The sequence below is a fragment of the Macrobrachium nipponense genome, chromosome 29, assembly GCF_015104395.2.
Source record: "Macrobrachium nipponense isolate FS-2020 chromosome 29, ASM1510439v2, whole genome shotgun sequence".
Taxonomy (NCBI): Eukaryota; Metazoa; Arthropoda; class Malacostraca; order Decapoda; family Palaemonidae; genus Macrobrachium; species Macrobrachium nipponense.
The window spans coordinates 15972933-15995432 of record NC_061092.1 but is presented as its reverse complement, the minus strand read 5'-3'; the positions used below and the strand labels follow the sequence as shown (position 1 = coordinate 15995432).

The 22500-nt window shown below is 37.9% G+C and overlaps 1 protein-coding gene across 5 annotated transcripts in view; it reads right to left on the bottom strand.

Moving 5' to 3' along the window:
* LOC135206154 (uncharacterized) overlaps window positions 1-10157 on the bottom strand; it is a 235153-nt gene extending 224996 nt beyond the window's left edge. For 3 of the 5 annotated variants that reach the window (XM_064237422.1, XM_064237426.1, XM_064237427.1), the window contains exons 1-2: window positions 10019-10157; window positions 9131-9438 (exon numbers count right to left, since the gene is read on the bottom strand). The gene's annotated coding sequence lies outside the window, so the exon portion shown is untranslated. Of the gene's footprint in view, window positions 1-9130; window positions 9439-9951 lie in introns of all 5 variants that reach the window. The other 2 variants (XM_064237423.1, XM_064237424.1) reach the window with 2 other exon arrangements.
* Between the last annotated feature and the right edge of the window lie 12343 nt (window positions 10158-22500).

Genomic DNA, 22500 nt, shown 5'->3' with positions numbered 1-22500 from the left:
CACAAGCACTTAACGACAATGGAGTCAGCTGTCCCTTGCAAGCAGAATGAATCTGGATACACAGTGGATTTATCTCGTGTAACCGAGTTGGGACCGCATTCATCTGGCTTCTCTCGATCGAGTTCTGAATAACGAGTGGCGAGATTTAAATCGACGGCTGCTTGAAAAAAAAAAAAAAAACAAAAACATGATGCCAATTTGAGGAGAGGTTAAAAAACACTTGAGGTCAGGTATGCACTTATCCCAACTCAAATGTCTTGCAGTTGGATCTTCAAAAGTTCAAGCGAAAATGCCATGCATTACCCTAACACTATAGTACTCTGTTTTTTTTTTTTCATCTGTCCGTCCGCCTGTGGTGTTTTTGTATGGTAACACTGCGTCCGGGCTTTAGATAGTTACATTCAGCTTACATTCAACTATTATAATAATATCCTATTTCGAATATTAACGGTGTAATTCGCATACAGTAAATTATTAAAACACTTTTCAGTTGCAAATGTACACCCAGATATTCTTTTATTTACCTAAAACTTACACATAGCGTAACTATCTAAACCCCGGGACGCAGTGTTACCAAACAAAAACACCACAGGCGGATGGACAGATGAAAAAAACAAGAGTATAGTCTCCTTGCATTTGAATACGTTTTTATCTATTTATTTTTTAATAACTTATCTCTTCTTTCTGCATTTCCCTTTATTTCCTCTTGCTTCTTCCTAATGAACATCATATTCTCAGGAGGCTTGAATTTCAAGTCAATGGCACCTGTAGGCTTGTTCCATATGAACAGGTTCCATCTACTTAATAATAATAATAATAATAATAATAATAATAATACCTCACAAAGGGTGGCGTGCACCTTCTGCGAACGGAGGGGGAGGTGTTACTCTTATTACCCCGCACATAAAGAAGAGCTGAAAAGCTTCGCATAGTCTATATGTCACAAACTTGCTTCAGAACTACTTTCAGGGCAAAACTTCACTTTCATAAATAAAAGTAAATTTCCCTCCCTAGACCTCACACCATCTCTCTACTTACGCTACCACTCCCAAAACCTCAAAATAAGAACAGTTACCTAATTAAGGCGAGGCCCCTCGGATGAGAAATGCATTCCAAAGCCGGTTTATTTTTCCTCTTAACTCTCAAATCTCTCCCAATAACTGGTTTACAATAACAGTGAACCAAAAAGCTCTCCTCTGGCCATAACCTGTGGCGACCGTTTGCTTTCTGGTTATCTCGCCAGTGGTCACAGATGCTGTAGAATCACTAAAAAACCATTTCCACGTTTCTATGGACATAGCTATAGTAGATTCACATCAGCCGTGCATTTGGAGTCTAGGCCAGTCTCTTACGACGCTCCTGATTGACTGTTGATAAGCCACTGACAGGGCTGGAAACTCTCAGTCTCTCTCTCGAGTCTATATAGATAGGATGTGTGTTCCACCTCTCCTAAGGAATGCTTTAGAAAGACATATCCCTCAGGATAGATGGAACATACATCCTACCCATGTGAACTCTCTCGAAAGACTGAGAGTTTCCAGTCCTGTGATTGGTTTATTAACAGCCAATCAGGAGAGTCGTAAGGGACTGGCGTAGACATCAAATGCACGGTTGATGTGATTCTACTATAGTACTATACTCGAGTGCCTTTATGGTTTTCAAATTCCTGTTATATATGGCTTATCTGAAAGAGGTAGAATCGTTCCTCTTCTTGTATTTTCATTTACTTCATCTTCCTTCTTCCTATCTGAAAGCTTGAATTTCAAGTCAATGACCCCTGTGGGCTTGTTCCTTATGAAGTTCTTCTTCTGAATATAATAATAATTAATAATAATAATAATAATAATAATAATAATAATAATAATAATAATAATAATATGTATGCTGGAAACAGGCCTTCTTTAAAACAAGTTTTATTAAAAATAATGGCAGAATTCACAAAATTGATTTTATACAATATTCTTTCAATTCTCCTTATGATTTGTCTTTCTGGCACACTGGTATTATAAAGCAGCTGTCCAATATTCATCGTGCTGTAGGTCGTCAACGGAATTTCGGGCTGGTGTTATCAAAGGCAAACTGGTTATCAGGGACAGCCTGGAGTCGTCAACAGGTATACAGGTGTGTTTCGTAGGTCGGGAACAGGCCGTAGTCGTCAGGGGGGGTTTATCCAGTATTCCTTGTTTTTTCTTCTTATATGGTTTTCAGGCCGTCTACATGTTTCGGCCACCTCATTTGGCCATCTTCGGCGATCCCGTCCCGAAGATGGCCGAACGAGGTGGCCGAAACATGTAGACGCCTTTAGAAAACCAGAAAAGAAGAAAAAACAAGGAATACTGGATAGACCCCCCCCTGACGACTACGGCCTGTTCCCGACCTACGAAACACACCTGTATACCTTATACCTGTTGACGACTCCAGCCTGTCCCTGATAACCAGTTTGCCTTTGATAACACCAGCCCGAAATTCCGTTGACGACCCACAGCACGATGAATATTGGACAGCTGCTTTATAATACCAGTGTGCCAGAAAGACAAATCATAAGGAGAATTGAAAGAATATTGTATAAAATCAATTTTGTGAATTCTGCCATTATTTTTAATAATAATAATAATAATAATAATAATAATAATAATAATAATAATAATAACAACAGTAATAATAATAATAATAATAATGTTGTCTCTGGCGATAATTAAAGGCAGAGCTGGCGTAGTACTTCTGACTACCTCTACTTTTCAAGTTTCATCTCTTCATGGTTACTGATTCATCCAAGGAGAAATTGTGCTTAATTTCCATTGAGTATAATGATAACTAGTCGATATAATTTAAAAACCTCAAACTGATTATATGATTATAAGTATAGATTTTCTTGAAACACTGGCAAACACTGCTACTTAAAACTTCATTTGCACTAAAGATATTGCAAAATGCCAAGCATGAGAGTAATGCAGTAATTCTAATACTTAAAATTAGCTTAAGTCTAACTCTTAAAAATAAATAAATAAATAAATAAATAAATAAATAAATAAATAAATAAATAAATAAATAAATAAATAAAAGTGTTTAAAAGCCAAAGAAAAATTGGTTACATTACAAACAGAAATAAATAATTAAGAAAGATGCTGTGGAAGTCATCTGCCTTCAAGTTCATCCTGTACCGAGATTAACAGAGTTCGCCATCAGTTCCTAGTACAAAACCCAAACAGTAAAAGCAGAAGAAAAAAAAAAAAGTTATGAAGTGTATTGTCCAGCGGAGTCGAGCGGAACTTTGGCACATCAATTTCCCAATTATTGTGGACAAAGAATTGCCATTCTCGACTCTTCCGCGTTTTTTATTTATTATTATTATTTTTTTTTTGAGCCTTTGTCCTTACTGGTTACCCTTCTTCCTCCAAGATTCGACTGGTTACAGGTATTCGTGAGAATTATGTAACAGGCCACAGTGTGCTCGGTAATACAGGGATGGGAAACAAACAAGGTTGTTGAAGAAAATCTATCCATAAGGGAATGTGTGTGTGTGTGTGTGTGGTGTGCATGCCTGTGTGTGTATGTGTGAGTTTATGAGAGAGAGAGAGAGAGAGAGAGAGAGAGAGAGAGAGGAGAGACTATTCCCACCTGCCGTAAATCATTCAAAAGCATCAGCAAAAAAATATATATATATAATAAATAAATAAAATAAGTAAATGAAAAGTAAAGAAAACTGCTCGCCCATAATATTAATCTTCATCATTTTTCGCTTTCTTCCCTAAAGACGGCTGGTTGAAGGAAGGGATGTGGATGAGAAAATTAGGCCCATGCTTTTTCTTCCCCTTGACTGCACTCACCACAGTCGACCAACTACAATGCATTAAAGTAACCACTTATCGCAAGAGACACAATTGGGTTTGAATATAACTAAAACGTTGCGACTCGCCTGGAACGAGTCCTCTATATATATATATATATATATAAAAAAAAATACTATGAGCAACGCATACCGCACAACGTCACTGCATGGAATACCTGTCTACGAAGCCGTCATACGGTTGAGAGCGGACGCCTAATTATGCTCTGTCGGTAGAGAGTATGATGCGTATATCCGTCAGCTTATTTTTCGTCCCACACTCAATCATTTTATCCGATTAGATCTCTCTCACGGTTACTCATGGTCGCGTTTCTCGTCTTTTCGCTTACTTCATTCATTGCTCGTTTCTTGTCAGAGGAATGATCTGCGCTGTTGCACTACAGACATGAGGACTCAATGATTCCAGAGAGGCTTAGGCCTAACAGCAACTGAAATACAAAAAGTCTACTGCCAGTTGTGGCTCGCAACCTCATTCTTTGTGCATATCCTGAATAGAAAAGGTGATGCACCATCGTCACTTGGTGAAATGAGAAAAAGAAATAAAAAACAAGAGAATTATGCTGCACCCCTCATGAATCTTCAGCCCCAGATGGGTAAGGACGGATGAGGAATCTCAGATCCTTCCCTTAAGCAGGAAGGAGCAACAGACCGCTTGTTGTGAACGTAATCACGTCCTTGAAACGAAAACACAACAAAGCAAAAACTCTTGTGAAGTGGAAATCCCAAAGACTGACAATATAAATTTACAGTACTTATCTACATACTCTTTAAAAATAACAATACGCACGTGGTTGGATTACCAGCTGGAGTCCCAGGAAATGTTTAAAAAGAAACGACTGGATGCCTTTGGAATATTTCCTGCGTTATCAATATAAGCATGTAAGTCAAACTTACAAACCACACCCATAAAACACGCACACACACACGGGAATTTCACGGAATTCCCGAAAATTTTCAGGGCATTCGTGAAATCACCAGTTCACTTGGGAACATTTGATCCCCGAGAGGCCATTCTTTTTATTTTTTTTATAGTACTAAACACGGCGAAACAGTGATTCATCTACGCTATTTCGCCGTGTTTAGCGGCAATCGGGATAACATAGGCCTATAAACCCATTCAATAAACAATACATGGCCATCGTGATAACATAGGCCTATAACATTCAATGAACTAAGCATGGTCATCGTGATAACATAGGCCTACTACACCAAAACGGTCTCATTTTAAAAATACGTCCGTTCGTAAACGGACCTCCTCCATGTGAATAAAAGCAAACTTTTCTTTTAATTTCTTTACCGTTTTCAAACATGGCGGCAAAACATTGTTGTCCTCGCCAAGGTATTTAAAATTAGCCTTATTAACCTTCGCAGGGAGGCAGTGTACAAGGAAACACTTATTGGAAAACTAACGATGTAGAAATCTAGCCTAAGGCTGTTCCAGGAGAAAAAAAAAACCGCCTAAGGCAACGAATATGGGTCAACAGGGAAAGGCTCCAAGACGGATAGTATGAGCAGATGTCTTTCACCACAAGAGAGAGAGAGAGAGAGAGAGAGAGAGAGAGAGAGAGAGAGAGAGAGAGAGAGAGAGAGAGACTTGCATATCGTGTATTCCCTTTAAAGTACACTACTCTGATTCTTCGGTCAAGAAAAACTAATATGCAAATAAGTTAGTGTCAACCTAAATGTATGACATTACAGCATAATTCGGAGAACACAGATATTTGCGCTTCCATAACCAATGGACCACGAGAAACGCTCTTAAAAAGCCATTGTTAACACCTAGAAATACCTTCACAAACTATTGGCGCCACAGTGAATACCAGTACAGAAAAAAATGAATAAATAAAGTCTATCGTAACAACATTTTATACATCTTTTGGCCTACAGCTGCCAATAATCTTGCACCACTTAGCCTATGTTTTCTATGTAAATGGATGAAAAATTGAAGTCATGAGCGATATTCAGTAATAATGTCACACGATGACGAACATTTCAATTAGGCGCAAGGTTTGACAGCTACAAGCTTGAAAAAATGCTCTCGAGTAACAGCCTTACTCAACAGTTTAGAAAGAAGAAAATACTATACGGGATGCCAAGAAGAATACCCGTGTGACACTGTCCAATCTCTAGCGCCTCAGTGGCGTGGTTGGTTTGGTGTTTGCTTCTCACCTCGGTGGTCGCGGGTTCGATTCTCGGCCATTCCATTGAGGAGTGAGAGATGTGAATTTCTGGTGATAGAAGTTCACTCTCGACGTGGTTCGGAAGTCACGTTAAGCCGTTGGTCCCGTTGCTGAATAACCACTGGTTCCATGCAACGTAAAAACACCATACAAACAAAACAAATACTGTCCAGTCTGATAGTAATTGTATATAAAAATTTATTAATCCGAATAAAAGTAGGCTACGCACCTAACGCACTGCGTAATTTTGAAAATAAGATGCCGTTTTCAGCAAGATCATTATTAGAGAACTTCGTTAGGCATTCTTAAAATATGCAACATACTACTGTACTATATAACTTTCATAACACAGCAACAGTAATACCTTCATCAAGTTTACCTTTTATTCCTAAAGTTCCGTTCCATAAGGTGTTGCACATAACGGATGCACCACTGACGAGGGATTATGTTCTTTTTTTTCTGTCACGTAGTAATTACATACCGTTTTCAACCAATTAAAACTGAATACATTCTTATGCTAAAGTACCCGGATCCCTTCTGCTGCGTGCAATGCTAAAGGAATGACAAGGGTGGCCCCATTGTCAGCTAGGGCTCAGGGTACAAGGTTAGGCTCAGATAAATAGCAATATTTCACTTTAAGATTTATGGCGCTCTAGGTCACATCAAGATGGGGAGGTCTAAACGGCCATCCACGGTCCCCCATCCGTTAATCCACCCACCTCCAGGATCAGTCAAAGCCCAGTACGAACCAGGAGCCTTATGTTATGTTAGGTTAGGGCATGGCCTTGGGTTAGGGAAGGTTGGAATTCATTCCTATCATCACGGTCTTGGCCGCGCCTATAATATGCTATGCCTCGCGACACCTTTGTGCTTTATAATGCGTTCTGGGACAGATACCGATTCAAGTTTACGAATCAAGCATTTTTCCGTCTATTTATGCTGTGGTGTCCGTCTACTTATCTTGTGGCTCAGGGCTATGCATTGTTTTAACCTTCTTCAATCAAGCATTGTTCCGTTACTTATGTTGTGGTGTCCGTCTACTTATCTTTTGGGGCAGGCCTATGCATTTTTTTAAATCTTCTTGTGCGTGCAATTAACATAGTTTTGCTCTTCGCTCTTCCCACCTTGCCTAGAATCCACTGAGGCTGAAGAAACATCCAACAATTATAACCAAAAATGCATAGAAAGTCTGAAAAATGTTTGGTTAATATACTTGACTGAGAATCAAAGTGTCTAATATGAGTAAACTTGATAACAAAATTATATACTATAGAACTAATCATTTACTGCAAAGGACAGAGCTTTTTTTTTATAAACCAATATTCCAACAACTGCAAGCTACTCTGCAGTGGATATTCATTAAAAAAAAACTAATTACAACATATAAAAATAAAAGCCAAAATGAACGCCAGTATTGAATCTTGCATAGCGTAACGCTCGTATTGAAAACTACTGCTTACTGCTTAGGTTTCATTACCCGGTTCTGTCTTCGTCGAAGAGCCCTCACTCTTCATTTTCAATCATACATATTTACAACTGCTTTCACCGAGGCAAAGGACATCCACATAACTTGTCAAATACTCAATATCACAATTCTACAGCAAGAACAGTGATTTAGCTTGCTAGTCTTAATAATTAAACATGAGGATAAGCAAAGTCAGCGGTTAATTCACGTTGCCATAACTAACCAGAATTATAATATCAAAAGACTAATTAATCAAATCTTATTACCTACATTCTATTTCCGTCTGCTCCTGGAGGTTAATATACTCGCAGTAACTCTGACATTCAAAGCTGCGCAACTCATCGATTTCACACAATTTACTCCAAATTTACAAACATCTCTCATTAGTAATATGACTATGTCTTGCAAGACCAGTTAAAAACTATCTAAGCTCACGTACTATTTTTACAAAAGTGTTAAAATCATCATCGCCTCAAACGCCGTCCGACAGAATGAGGAACAAACTTTTGAATGATATCTGAACGTAAATTGCATTCCACCGTTAATTAAAAAACCAAATTAATGTTTGTGAAGCCTGATTCGTGTAGCGCATGCCCTTAATCATCAACTAGAAGTGAATCAAAACCCATATCCTGATGGTACGATTCTGCCGAATTATATGCGTGTTTCGCCAATCAGTAATTGGCAATCAATACTGATAGTTGATAACCAAGACAAAAAAAAAAAAAAAATATATATATATATATATATATATATATATATATATATATATATATACATATATATATATATATAAACCTTTCATACATTTTTTTAGTATTACATTTTCGAGAAGCAAACTTACCAGGGAATATTCTAAAATAAAAAAATGAAATTATATATACACACATCACACAATATACATATATATGTATATTATATATATATATATATATATATATATAATATATATATATATATATATTATATATATATATATATATAAAACTACCTGAATAGGAAAAAAGGACAAAAATTGACATATTTGAATAGGCCTAGCTATAAGACTGACGTTAAACATCCATGTTTAACGGAGCAAAGTATTATACCAATTATGCTTGAGAACACTAACATGACTGAATGACCATCCAGGTCGGAGATACTTGGTTAACTTCAAAATTTCACGGAAAGTACTGAAAATGTCCTTATGAACAAATTTACGGGGAAAATACTTAAAAATGCAGTTCCAAAAACAATCAGATAAAAAAACTTAGAGAATAGTAAGTCCTCGTCTGCAAACATGATTTTTTAAGCTGTAACATACACTGGCAGCTTTCACTACACCTCAAAAACCACAAACAAAGCCTTTTCCAGTGGATCCATTCTCTTCGTTTCATTACTGGAACAAACCCTTTCTCGAATTCTGAGAAAAAATTCATGGTTTGCATGAGGTCATTAATCTGTAATGATAATCTTATCAATGGCGTGTAAACTTTAGCGTAACGGGCACCTCGTAGCAACCTTGGGTCTAAATACACCAGATTTAGCCTTGAAAATCCTTACAAATCAACTGTTAACTACATTCCCTCTTTAATAGCATAGTTTTACGAAGAATTACTGTATTATCATGCACAATGAGGCCATCTTGGGATCACTTACCAAAAGATCGTCTGCAATCCCCTAGGGCGGCGCCCTCGGCGATAGCGGGAGGTGGGTTGGGAGCCTCCCGATATTAAATCCCTCCTGAAAGTGGTCTCCTCACTAGAAAGACTTTCTGGAGAAACTATATTAGCTTTCCTTCGGTTTAACTGAATTCCTGCGTTCAGTGTTGACCTAAGTTTATGATATCCAAACTGTCTCGTATATTATGAATCTTTCATGTGTTGGTCACATTTGACTGTTGAACTACGTTGCAACAGACTCTAATAGGTAGTGGACCGTATGGAGACCTCATATAACCCGACTCACTATAACAATTAAAAACACTTTTAAAACAAAAACAACAGATTGAACACTGACTCTACTATTAGTTCACATTGAGCTTTCAGCTGCAAGAGGTGGTAGTTGCGAAAACACACAAAAACGATCTTGTTTCTACTTTCGAAACGGAACAAGCATCTCTCACAGTTTGTCCTTTTTCCTCTACTTCGCGATTCGTAATTAACAGTGAACAAAAAGTAACCGATATCATTGGCCTTTTCTAATATAATGAAAGATAAACACCCAAACTCATATTTACGACATCACCACCTGATTTGGTGTTTACAGCTGTGTTCCATGTAAACATTCACTATTCACAAGTGTAACATCAAAACTGTCCAAATAATATATTTCCTGTGCCACAAATTCCAACTAGCCCCCCTCAGGCCTAGTTGAACTTGACGTTTGACATGTAGCACCACCACCAGCGTAAAAATCACAAAAGTTGCACTTAGCACCACATCTCGCATTGCACCATAAGCAACGCCTACACACTCCACCTTACTACGACCCACTACCACCCTTCGCGAGAAAGCCTCAAATCCACCACCACGCAATACAACTCACTGAACAGGGAATAGGTGGCGAGCTGAGAGGGACCCGTCGGAGTCACTCTGGACTGAGACTGGGTCTGGATGGTTCATGGTTGGTCCGCTGGGCGGGCCGACTCGGACAGTCCTCCCCTGTCCCCTCCCTAACAACGGCCCTCGACACCAGACAACCAGTCGCAGCAGCTGACCGTTTCATGGTACCCTCTCTCTCTCTCTCTCTCTCCTCGAACCTTGAGTTTTGTCATTTTTCTTCACCATAGACGAAGACGAGTTAGTAAACACAGAATGGGAATTCCCCTTTCACTCAGCTATGCTCGCCGAGAGATCTAAAAGTTTTCCTGTTTCGGGGCACTTTACCATCTTGGTTGCCATGTGTGAAATAAACATTGCTGGGATCATGTTATTCATAAGTTTTAAATTAAATAAATAGCTTCTATTTCCCGTTCTGCTAGGAGTTACGATAGACTAATACAGCGCACCATGCAATCAAATGGATTCGAAGATCATTTCCCCAGGAGTAAGTTATTTCCCATTTAGCCTTTTAAAAGTGCAAGACGAGAATGAAAGGTTTCAACTCAAATCGCTGCCAGCTATTTGGCCTCGACGAGTTCTCCGCTAATCCAAGTTACCACTACCACTTTGTCGCTGCCGTAACGTCAGCCACTACCATCACGAGTGAGTACTCTTGCAGTACCACTCATTCGATGGTTTCCTTGCTTGTATTTTATAAGATACAAAAAAGCTGAACTATAGCATTTGCTAGAAAACTGTCTCCAATGATTACTGAAGCAAGTGATCGATGGTACTAATAATATTATTGTTCGCCGGGTTAAAATGGCGTCTGAGTTGTGGAGACCAAAAGCCTTGCTGAAGTGAAAGTCAGCATCCAGACGACCAGAAGAATAGATAGAAAAAAACAAGTATCCTTGAATTGTTTGGGAATTGCCGTAAGACTGATATGGTACCGTAGGTATGCACACACACATATATATATATAATATATATATATATATATATATATATATATATATATATATTATACTATATATATGTGTGTGTTTGTGTGTGTGTATGCAATTGCGCCTCTAAACTTAAGCAATGTTTTTTGAAATGAGATACCCACCCCATGGAAGTACTGTTTGCAACAGTTTGCCATTTCTCGGTGGTCACCAGTCCAAGTACTGACCAGATACAACGTGATTAAGAATATCTGATCGGAAAACCGGAGTCATAACAAGCATGTTTCGTATTGAGCCCTACAGACGATCTACTTTTGTGGTTTATTTCCCAACATCCTCTAGTTTCGCTATCCTACTACCGAATACCACCCAAGACCAACTGACTACCAGGTAGTAATTCACAGCTTAGGTCAACAGAGAAACAGTGAGTTTCAATTGAACATGACTAAATCTTCCTTCATACAAATCGTAAAATTACATTTTACCCATAGAATGATGTTGACCTTTAGGCCTATATATGCATATTTTTGGCTAACAACTCGAATGGTCGCTTCTGAATTAACAAAGTCTATTCTAGTGTGGGCAGACCTAACTTGAAGATTTAATTACTTCTGCAACGAACTTTTGTTGGTAATTTCCAAGTCCGAACTAAAGCGGGGTTAATTATTCAAAGCTCAAGAAATGGATTATTGCAAAACACTTGTACTGCCTTTTACCAGAGGCATCTCCGAAACTGAGGTAGGAATTCGAAAGGGATTGTTCTCCGTCGAAAGTAACGTTTTTGAGATTTCTGGCAATGTAACACTCATGAAGTACATCATTCTATCCTTTCTTGTAATGACAGAGAGAGAGAGAGAGAGAGAGAGAGAGACGAGAGAGAGAAGAGAGAGAAGGAGGAGAGGAGAGAGAGAGAGAGAGAGAGAACAGCGAGTGGAAGTTTGTTAGCGCAATGAACAGGGGTCGAACTCGCGTGAGCAAAATATTTATGAACTGGACTACGATGCACTTTGCATTTGACTGATTACGTAACTCTGTGTGTGTGTGTGTGTGTGTGTGTGTGTGTGTGTGTTAATGTCTACTACCGTTTAAAGGATCACATGAATTAACTGAAATACTACATAATCTTATTCCATTTGCATCGGATACGCGGTTCAATGTTGACTGTGTATTTGATCAATCCTTTTAACATTTCCAAGCATAAAAACGTCATTGTCCTCTATCAAAAATTCACACAATGGCCTTCGTGAATTAGCATCATTCTGGTGTAACTTTTACTTCAGTAATCCTAGTGTATACGACTCAATCCTCCAAGCGAGTGGGAAAATATTACATTTGTGTAAATGCTATGTATCTTAACAAACCACTTGTCAACCTTTTATTATTATTATTATTATTTCACCTACGTAATACTTCAGTTGGAACACATGAAGTTTAACGGAACACCATTTTGATACCTGAGCGCACTGACGAATGAAAAAGCTTGTTGTGAACATCTGGGCAGTTAGGTTGAAAAAGTCTACGGAAGTGTTTCAATATATTTCACATCGTCCAGGGAGAATGATCAGATGATTTTATTTAAAGATAAATATTTTACCCACAGAAACAAGGCACGAAAACACATCCAGCAAGGAAAATCAACTCAATATAGAAGAAAAAAAAAGAGGTACTCTTTCAAATTACTTTAAACAAACTTAGAAACAACTGCCTTTGCTACTGATGAGTCCTGCATGACACTTCGAGAATGCCCTTCGCTCAAGGGCGCTACCTTGACGCATTGTGCCTCAGGGGAAGAGGTGTTCCAAGGGCCGAATTGTCTGTGTGTGTGTGTGTGTGTGCGTCCTTTGCCTCATCTTAAACTCCCATTATTGTATTTATCACGATGAGGCTGAACCTCATCAAAAACTGCTCTCTCTCTCTCTCTCTCTCTCTCTCTCTCTCTCTCTCTCTCTCTCTCTTCAATAAGGGTCCTGAAATGTTTACGTCAACATGATGTAAATCTGGAAAAAATGCAGATTTTTACATTTTTAAATGGTATTTTTCATTTGTAATTTGCAACAGTCCTTCTGCCTGCATGCTTGTTTCTCTCTCTCTCTCTCTCTCTCTCTGACAGCAGAAGATAATACGAAGTGTAAAAACTGCAACAGAACCAGTCTACGAAATATGCATCACCCACTACCAAAGACGATAGGCTGCCCACTACCAAAACGCATCTTGCTAAAGTAATCCACAATCTTAGGGTACTCTTCCATTTTCATGACTGCAGTGCCCAAGAATTATGAGTCACTGGAAAAGAATTTGGTAGTCCCAATTTTCCTACGATTTTCGAGCAGCCCAAAGAGGGGAGGACGTCATCCTTCCGCGAGCGGCATTTCGAAACGTAGTCGGGGAAATTCCCGGTAACTGTCGTCGAGCCAGTGTGGTTCGGTTCCCGCTCACTTTCTTCCTCCAGCAAGCTCCTCTGGCGCGCACTCGAAGCTAGTCTCATGTAACGTCCTAACCATAATTCTTTTTAGTTATTGTAACCTTTTCTTTATCTTGAGATTTTCCTGAAAAAAAGATTTGCTGGACATCAGAAACAAAGGTCACTGATTTTCTAGAATAAGTTCTTTACCCTCCCTACTTCAAGAATAAAATCCATTTCTTAATGATGTCCTTCAGGATCAATGCGTTTTACATTCATATATATTGTCTCTCTCTCTGAAGGTCTTGTAAACAACGAAGAAACTAGAAGAGAAGTAACGTAATGATGACGAATCCCACTTTCCAGTCGGGGCAGTAGGCGCATTGACAAACACGGGGCAGCCCCGCGTCCCTGGTTTGTATTCGGGAGACCTTCGGTAAATAACCCACCCTACAGTGGCGTCTAATTGGCTTTTTTTTTTTTTTTTTTTCAAATAGAAGTTTGCATGACCTAAAAATTTACACAGGTTAGGTTTCTTGGACAAAAAAAGAAACAGTTTCTAAATAACTTATCAGAAAATAACGTATTACATTAAAAAGATTGTAAATAAATGACCAAGTCGCTCACCCAGGACCGCGTTAGCTTTTCTACCAGCGAGTCTAACGTTAGACTAAGCCGCAGATTTCCTAAATAGTAAAAATTAAACTACGAAAATGGTTTGCAGAAAACGAAGAAAGACGAGGGATGCTTGCTTATGGAGAGGATTGTCGATATTGGAAAAGAAAGGATCGCTTTCAAAAGAGGAAAATTGTTGCAATATATCCAGAACAGTTGCAGCAAGAGATTCCCTCTGCACGCTTCCGAAGAATTCGTTTATTCATTTACTAGTTCAAGGACCTGTTGCAACGTCAGCATCCATGTTTTGTTCTTGTGTGGGTTTGGAAAAACTTTACCATGACTGTACCTTTTTATTATATCATTTTAACAGCGAATGTAAAACAAGATAAAGGAAACAAAGTTTTTGTATTAAGATGAAACACCACGACCATCTGTAAAATATTCGTAACGTTAATGTGACTATGAAGTTTAATAGCAGGTAACATTCCCCAAAAGCTATAAAAACCATTAAATCTTTGGACTGATTTCCATAAAATAACTTCCCAATTTAGTTATCTAATCATTCAAATGTTTTCACTTCTCGGTCCCATGTCAGAATGTCTTGTCACTGTCTGAATGAAAACAGTTGCTTCATGTATTTCCAAAGTGTTTTCTTTCGCTTTCCTCTCGCATAGAAAACCTAATATATTTTGTAGAAAGTAGAAAGGTCGACTAAGATTCAAACATCAGTTTGCATATGTCACCTAGGACTAAATATTTAGTCTCACTTAAGGTAGCAAAACAATGGCAGCAAAAATACGAAAGTACACTCGGTCTAGAGAGCTTTAGAGATCTGATCATTAAAGAGGCAAGTCTTGCAGGTCCGAGCAAAATCATTTCTTACTTGCCGCCCTAAATTTATGATAAACAAACAGCCCAAAAACGCCTCGGCGGGAAAAAAAAAAAAAAAAAAAAAAAAGAAGTTTGCTAAGCGTTAAGGAAAGGTCACTTGAGCGGTGTGAGACTCTCCAAAGTCGACGTTTGCGAGTTCGAACTGGAAACAGATAACGCAAGCGAGGCTGCACATGCGCAGTTAGCACCCGCGGTTCGCATTTAAGGAGAGGGATAAAGATAAGACCTGAATATTGAGCGAACGGCGGCGGGACGTTCGCCAATACGAAAATCAAGACTTGCAAATAAAGAACTATGGCAGGACTTTTTTTTTTAATTATTATTGCAAAGATGCGTCATTGCGGTCGTCCAGTAAGAACTGGTAAAATTCTTATTTTTTCTTTTTTGCATTACTTCACTTTTACTTAGACTTGTATTAAATATGCATGCTCACTCATATATATATATATATATATATATATATATATATATATATATATATATATATATGTGTGTGTATACACACACACACACACACACACACACACACACACATATATATATATATATATATATATATATATATATATATATATATATATATATATGGTTACGAAGTGCCAAGTATCTGGTTACCATTCATCAACTGTTACCTCACAAAAGCCAGACACCTGAACCCTCATCACAGGTATTAAACGACTGAATACTCTAAAGGCAACAGTGATCCCTTAACAACTTACCAGTATTGCAGAAAATCAGACTAAGTTCATCAAAACAGGTGTGAGGTAATCTTGTAAGTAATTAAATTAATCAAAGGGCATCACTCCATCAACAACTTTAAAAGTCTTAGTATTTCCCTGATTTCAGAAGTCTAAGTACTTCCCTGGTTCTAAGTCACTTCAAGTAAATTGAAGGAAAACAGATTAATCACTACTCTATGTTTCTACCTAACATAAATATAATCATTATTAAATGCAAATATACTGGTGTAAAATAAAGAAAACACTTATAAAAATTTTAAATGCAAAAATTTATTATTAAACTCAAATTTAAGTGAAATTCACAATATCAGGGAAAATTACTGTTACTTGAAAACAAAGTAAAGTTTAATTAATTCTTGAATCAAATTAAGTGAAATTAAATCAAAATTAATGTATCACAAAATTCAAGAAAATTAATTCAATCAAAATTCAAAAGTGTTAGGCAATAAATTGAAAATTATAAATTTTAATTTCACAAGTGCTAAACAACAATAAAACTTGAAAATAATTCTAAGTAAATGCAAATTAATTCACAAGTGTTAAATTTAATTAATTGTGCAATGATTAAGCAATGAAAATAACGAAGTCAATTAAATTGTGAATGCAAATGAAAATATAAAATAAAAAGGCACACTTCAATAAGAAAATGAACAAGTGCACAAAAAATGAAATACACAAAACACAAAAATTTGCAATGGGTAAAAGCGTAAATCTTTTCACTCAAAACATTGTAACCATCAGTTTTTACCAAACCTTCGTAACCATCTGTTATTAGTTATTAGTTAACCACTGTTCCTATCCGTTATTAGTTTTTAGATATTAGTTGCAACTAATAAAAATATAACACACTTTACCTTTTTGGTATACCAACTTCTTTCTTTGCTGCAGTCTTGTTTTACACTTTCTCAAAAACCAGGCGCCGTTACAACAACGTTTGTTCATATTCCACAAAAAACACCAAATAATACTAAATAAACTCTAAGAAATATCAAATATGAAATTCTCAAGTTACAAGCGACCAATTTACGTTACGTTAATATAATCTCAAGGATGTCGAGGGAGAGAGAGAGAGAGAGAGAGAGAGAGATCTGAACGCCTCGAGTATCGAAGATGTAATGAAATTCTCTTCCTTACGGAAACTGTGACAGGGGAGATGACACAAAACGTTTTTGGCACAATTCTTTCTAGAAGCATCAAAATCTTATGCAACTTTACATACAAAATGTGTAATCTGCACATGGCACTCGGCAAAGACATACACGTATGAGACGATTCTGTTCAAAAAAGACATGTGCTCGACTCAGTCAACCGAAGCAGAAGCCCCTTATCTTACTTGATGACAGATTCCAAAAACACATTGAAGATTCGAGCTCGCTTATCAAACGTGTTGACAGATTAGGAAAGCAAACGGATCTCGCAGTTCCTCTAATCTCACAATGCTGACATAATAGGGAAACAATCGTAGTTTCAAATGGACAAAGAAAATCTCTCTCTTCCTACATTCTTCATTATATATATATTCTTTTACAATATGTAATGCGAAATCTGAACACACATTTAAAACATCCTATCTCTAAGCTATCTAGGAATCTGAAAAAATGTTGCACAATTCTACATAACATTTTATACAGTCACAGAGGAGATATATGCATTTTGAAAATAGCAATATATAATATACATCCCCCCAGAAGATTTTTTTCACGGTGTTGAATCCAACGATTCACAACAATATAAATAATCAGCAACTACATTGTTTTTGCCACTAATGTGCTGCACTCTTAAGTTATACTGTTGCAAGCTCAAAGACCACCTGGTCAGTCTTTGATTATGGTTTTTCATTCTCTGGATAAATGACAGTGGAATGTGATCAGACAACACTAAAATTTCTTCATTCCTAGGTCTATTCACATACACTTCAATTTTTTTCAATGCGGTGATTAAGGCTAAAGTTTCCTTCTCGATTGTCGAGTATACTTTCTGATGTTTTTTCAGTTTTGTAGACATGAAGCACACAGGATGGTAGATATTATTTTCATCTTCTTGAAGTAGAAGAGCTCCAACGCCACAGTCCGACGCATCAACTTGTATTACAAATTTCTTGTCGAAGTCTGGAGCTTGAAGTACTGGTCTTGAAGTAAATATGGCTTTTACCTTCTCAAAGGATTCTTGACACTCTGGAGTCCAAACAAACTTAGCTTTGGGACTAGTTAAGTCTGTCAAGGCAGCTACTACGGCTGAGAAATTTGGGCAGAAACGACGATAGAATCAAGCCATGCCTAAAAATCTCTGTAGCTGTTTCCTGGTAGTAGGTGGGGTAGCCTTACGGATACCTTCTACATTAGCATTTACTGGAGCAAGAAGCCTTTCCCAACTTCAAGCCCAAGATACTGCACAGTTACCTTTCCAAACTCACTCTTCTCTAGGTTGACGGTTAGTCCTGCTTCTTGAAGTTTCTTGAAAACTTTCCTCAGAATCTTCAGATGTTCTTCCCACGTTGTAGAGTAAATCACGATGTCATCTAGGTATACACCTACTCCTTCTATCGATCCATCACTCGTTGAAATGTTGCCGGTGCATTCATCAGACCAAACGGCAGAACAGTATACTGATACAGTCCAAAAGGAGTAATAAAAGCTGACAGCAACTTGGCATTCTCATCTAAGGGAATTTGATAATATCCTTTCAACAAGTCTATCTTGGAAACAAACTTGGCTTGCCCAATATTATCAAGTAACTGATCTATAAGAGGCAAAGGATAATTGTCAGCCACACTGATAGAATTCAGTTTCCTATAATCAGTACACATCCTAAATGAACCATCTGGTTTCTTCACTAACACACATGGAGAACTGAAGTGACTTGAACTGGGTTCTGCTAATCCATGTTGCAGCAAATTCTCAACTTGTTTCTTCAAAACATCTCGATGATACGGTGATAAGCGATAGACTCTTTGCTTGAAAGGTCTTCCATCTTCTTGAATCTTGATTTCATGCTTGGTCAGATCAGTACGCCTAGGGACATCTGTAGAAATTTCTGGGAAATTTCTAATTACTTCAATTAAGTCTTCACCTTGTTCAACACTCAGATGTTTAAGTTTATCCTCCAAATTTTCCATAATTGAAGAATTATTCATCTTGCTTTCAGCTCCCAATTTGTAGCCATCATCATCTTCTGGAGATAAAGTTGTTTGGGTTACTGACACAGTTTCAGTTTTAGTTTCTGAGAAATAAGGTTTCAAGAGGTTCACACGTATCTTCTTTTGTCTTCTTCTTTTTCTCTCTGGTGTTTCAATCACATAAGTTCTATCACTTAACTTCTGAATTATCTTGTAAGGACCTTGAAATTTATTAGTGAGGGGAAATCTCTTGACAGGTAAGAACACTAACACTTGTTGACCAACACTAAAAATTCTTTGCTTAGCCTTAGCATCAAATCTCCTTTTCATTTTCTCTTGACTCATTTTCAAGTTTTCTAAAGAGAATTTTCTAATCTCTTTCAACCTTTTCCTTAAGTTCTTCACATACTCTCCCTGGCTTTCCTCTTGATTTTCTTCCCAATTTTCAGCAAGAATCTTCAACGGTCCTCTCACTTCTCTTCCAAAAATCATCTCATTAGGTGAACATCCCATACTTTCTTGATAAGCACTCCTAACTTCAAACAACATTAATGGTAAACCAACATCCCATTCTCTTCCTGACTCAGAACAATACTTTGTCAGCATACTTTTCAATGTTTGGTCGAACCTTTCCAAGGCAACTTGAGTTTCTGGATGATAGGCAGTGGATAACTGTTGCTTCACTCCTAACAAACTCATCACATCCTGGAATAACTTTGAAGTAAAGTTTGTTCCTCTGTCACTTTGTACTATTTCTGGTATACCAAACTTTGAGAAAAACTCCACAAGTTTTTCAGCAACTATCTTGGCAGATATGTTTCTAACAGGGATTGCTTCTGGATATCTTGTCACAGGACACATTAATGTTAACAAATACTGGTCCAACCATATCTATAATCACTTTGCTAAAGGGTTCTCCTCTAACTTCTATAGGTTGTAGGGGTGCTTTCTTGATGGTTTCATTCGGTTTTCCAGCTATCTGGCAGGTATGACACTCACGACAAAACCTGCTAACATCTTTGTGAAGTCCAGGCCAGAAAAAATATTTCATGATCTTCTCCATAGTCTTCCTGATTCCCATATGTCCAGACTCATGGGCTACTGCAACCATTTGCTTTCTCAACGGATATGAAATCAAAATTTGATGATATTCGCCCCATACAGCATCCCCTGGTATATCTGTAGGTCTATACTTCCTCATCAGCAAACCTTCCTTCAAATAATAACAGGTAGGAGTTTGTTGCATCTCTTCTCGATCAACAACTCTGAAGAACAAATCAGTTAACGATGCATCCTTCTTCTGCAAGTCCATTAGCTTCTCTCCTGTCACTTGACCAACTTCTAGGGTTGAATTCTCAATATCTGCTAACTCAGCTACTGTAGTTTCACTACTGTCCTCAGGAACACTTTGACTACTCAGAGTCTCTTCAGGAACATCAGGTTCTTCTTCTTCGTCGTCGTCGTCCTCTTCATCTTCTTGGGAAATCTCTTCTTGGTCAGCACTATGGGAAACTTCACTTCCCAGGAATAATTCTTCTAAGCACAAAGATCCTTCACTTGATCCTTCTTGGGTGTGTAAATCCTCAGTTTCTTCACTTGCAGTCGTAGTCCTCTTCATACTTCTGGTAGTTACACAACTAGGAAACAGGTGGGGGTTATTCTTCTCCAACTCTACTGTAGGACTAATCCTCAATGGTTTGTCTGTCACTACAAGACAAGGAATAAATGGCACACCACCAACTTCATTCCCCAACAGAACATGTACACCTTCCACAGCCAATGAGTCCTTTACAGCAAAATCAACATTCCCTGTCACCAATTCACATGACAGGTGTAAGCGGCATATAGGAGTTACTTCCTCTCCTCCTATACCCTTCAAAATAACTGAATCTCCTGTGAGACTCTTCTCCAACTGAAGGTGAGAACCACGTACTACCACACTATGGTTAATCCCTGTATCACGTAATATCTTGACTGGTACCTGCATACTTCCTTCTTGAGTTGACAGCATACCCTCATAGATATATGGCTTAATAGCCTCCACACTGCTAAGCCACTCACTGTTTGAGGTAACATTTCCACTGGTTGCTAAACATTCAGCTTGTTTAGTTTCATTCTTCTCTGGAGTCTGATTCTTTCCCACACTGCTCTTCGTAGTTTGTTTCACCTGGTCACCTTTCACAACTTGACCAACTGGCTTTGACTACTGTTGATTCCGGTAACACTCTTGACTATAGTGTCCTACTCTTCCACACTTGAAACAGACAACATTAGGTTTCTGTAACTATCTTGAAAAACTGGATGAGGATTTCACATTAGTTTGCTGAGTTGTATTACCTTGTGTACTCTTGGTAGTATCACTTGTAGGTTTCCCATTGAATTTGTTCCTGTTATTTGGATAAGACTTAAAACCTGGGCGTTGTTGACTCTGGTACTTGACATTGTAATAACGTTTACTACTAATTATATTGTAATCTTCACTCAGTGTAGCAGCTTTGTCAAGTTTCTTCACCTCTCTCTCTCTCTCAAATAGGCTCTTATATGTTCAGGAATTCCCTTAAGACACTGTTCAAGAACAAGTAACTCTTCTAACTCTTCAAAAGTTTTAACTTTAGCAGCTTCTACCCAACGTTTGAAACACCTTCTCACTTTGTAAGCATAATCTAAGAATGTTCCCTTCTCATCTTTTCTTAAATTTCTGAATCACTCATTGTAGTACTCTGGGGTCATCTGGTAAACTTGTAGCACACTGTGTTTAAGTACCTTGTAGTCTTTACACTGATCAGCTGTTAAGGCTAGATAAGCACTTCTCCCTTTACCAATCAAGACACTTTGTAGCAAAACTGACCATTTATCCTCTGGCCATCCCATACCTGAAGCCACTTTCTCAAAGTGATCAAAAAACTCATCTGGAGCTTCTTCAGTAAACTTAGGGATTAACTTCTGTACTCTTACTACATCAAATACAGGGTCTTGATTACCTTGGTTAGGGTTAGACGGTGTTACAGGTAATGTGGATCTAGCTCTTATCAATTCCATTTCCCTTTCATGTCTTGCGATTTCTCTTTCCTCTTCTGCTGCTTTTTCTTCTTCTCTTTCTCTTCTTTCTTGTTTTTCCCTGTCTATTGTTTCTCTTTCAGCTTGCATTCTCTCTCTTTCAGCTTGTATTTTTAGCTTAATCAAATTCTCTTCTGCTTCAATGCGTTTAAGCTCTAACTCTGCATCACTTTTCTCTTTCTTTACTGCTTGCTTATTTATGAGATCAGCACGTGGTACATTCAACAACTCTTGAGCCAATTCTAACTCATCTTCATCAGTTATTCTACCAGAGTTTATCAATGATTCCATAGCAATACATCTTATTTGGGCCTTTACCATACTAGTAGACACATAACCACCACATGCCACTGCTAAAGCGCTCCACTGTGCCTTAGTCAGAGTGGTTTCAGATAAAACTTGGATGGAAGGGGCTGCTAAAAATTCCTGAACCTTGAACTGAGCCATTTTCCTCTAAGTTATCAACTTACAATTCAATACAATAAATGCAAAACAAAAACTATATGGTCTCTCTCCTAACAAAATATATCCCTAACACCACCAGTATATACTAGAGTGATAATGAAATCTGCTTTCCCGGGCCTCTGGACACCATTAATTCATGTTACAAAGTGCCAAGTATCTGGTTACCATTCATCAACTGTTACCTCACAAAAGCCAGACACCTGAACCCTCATCACAGGTATTAAACGACTGAATACTCTAAAGGCAACAGTG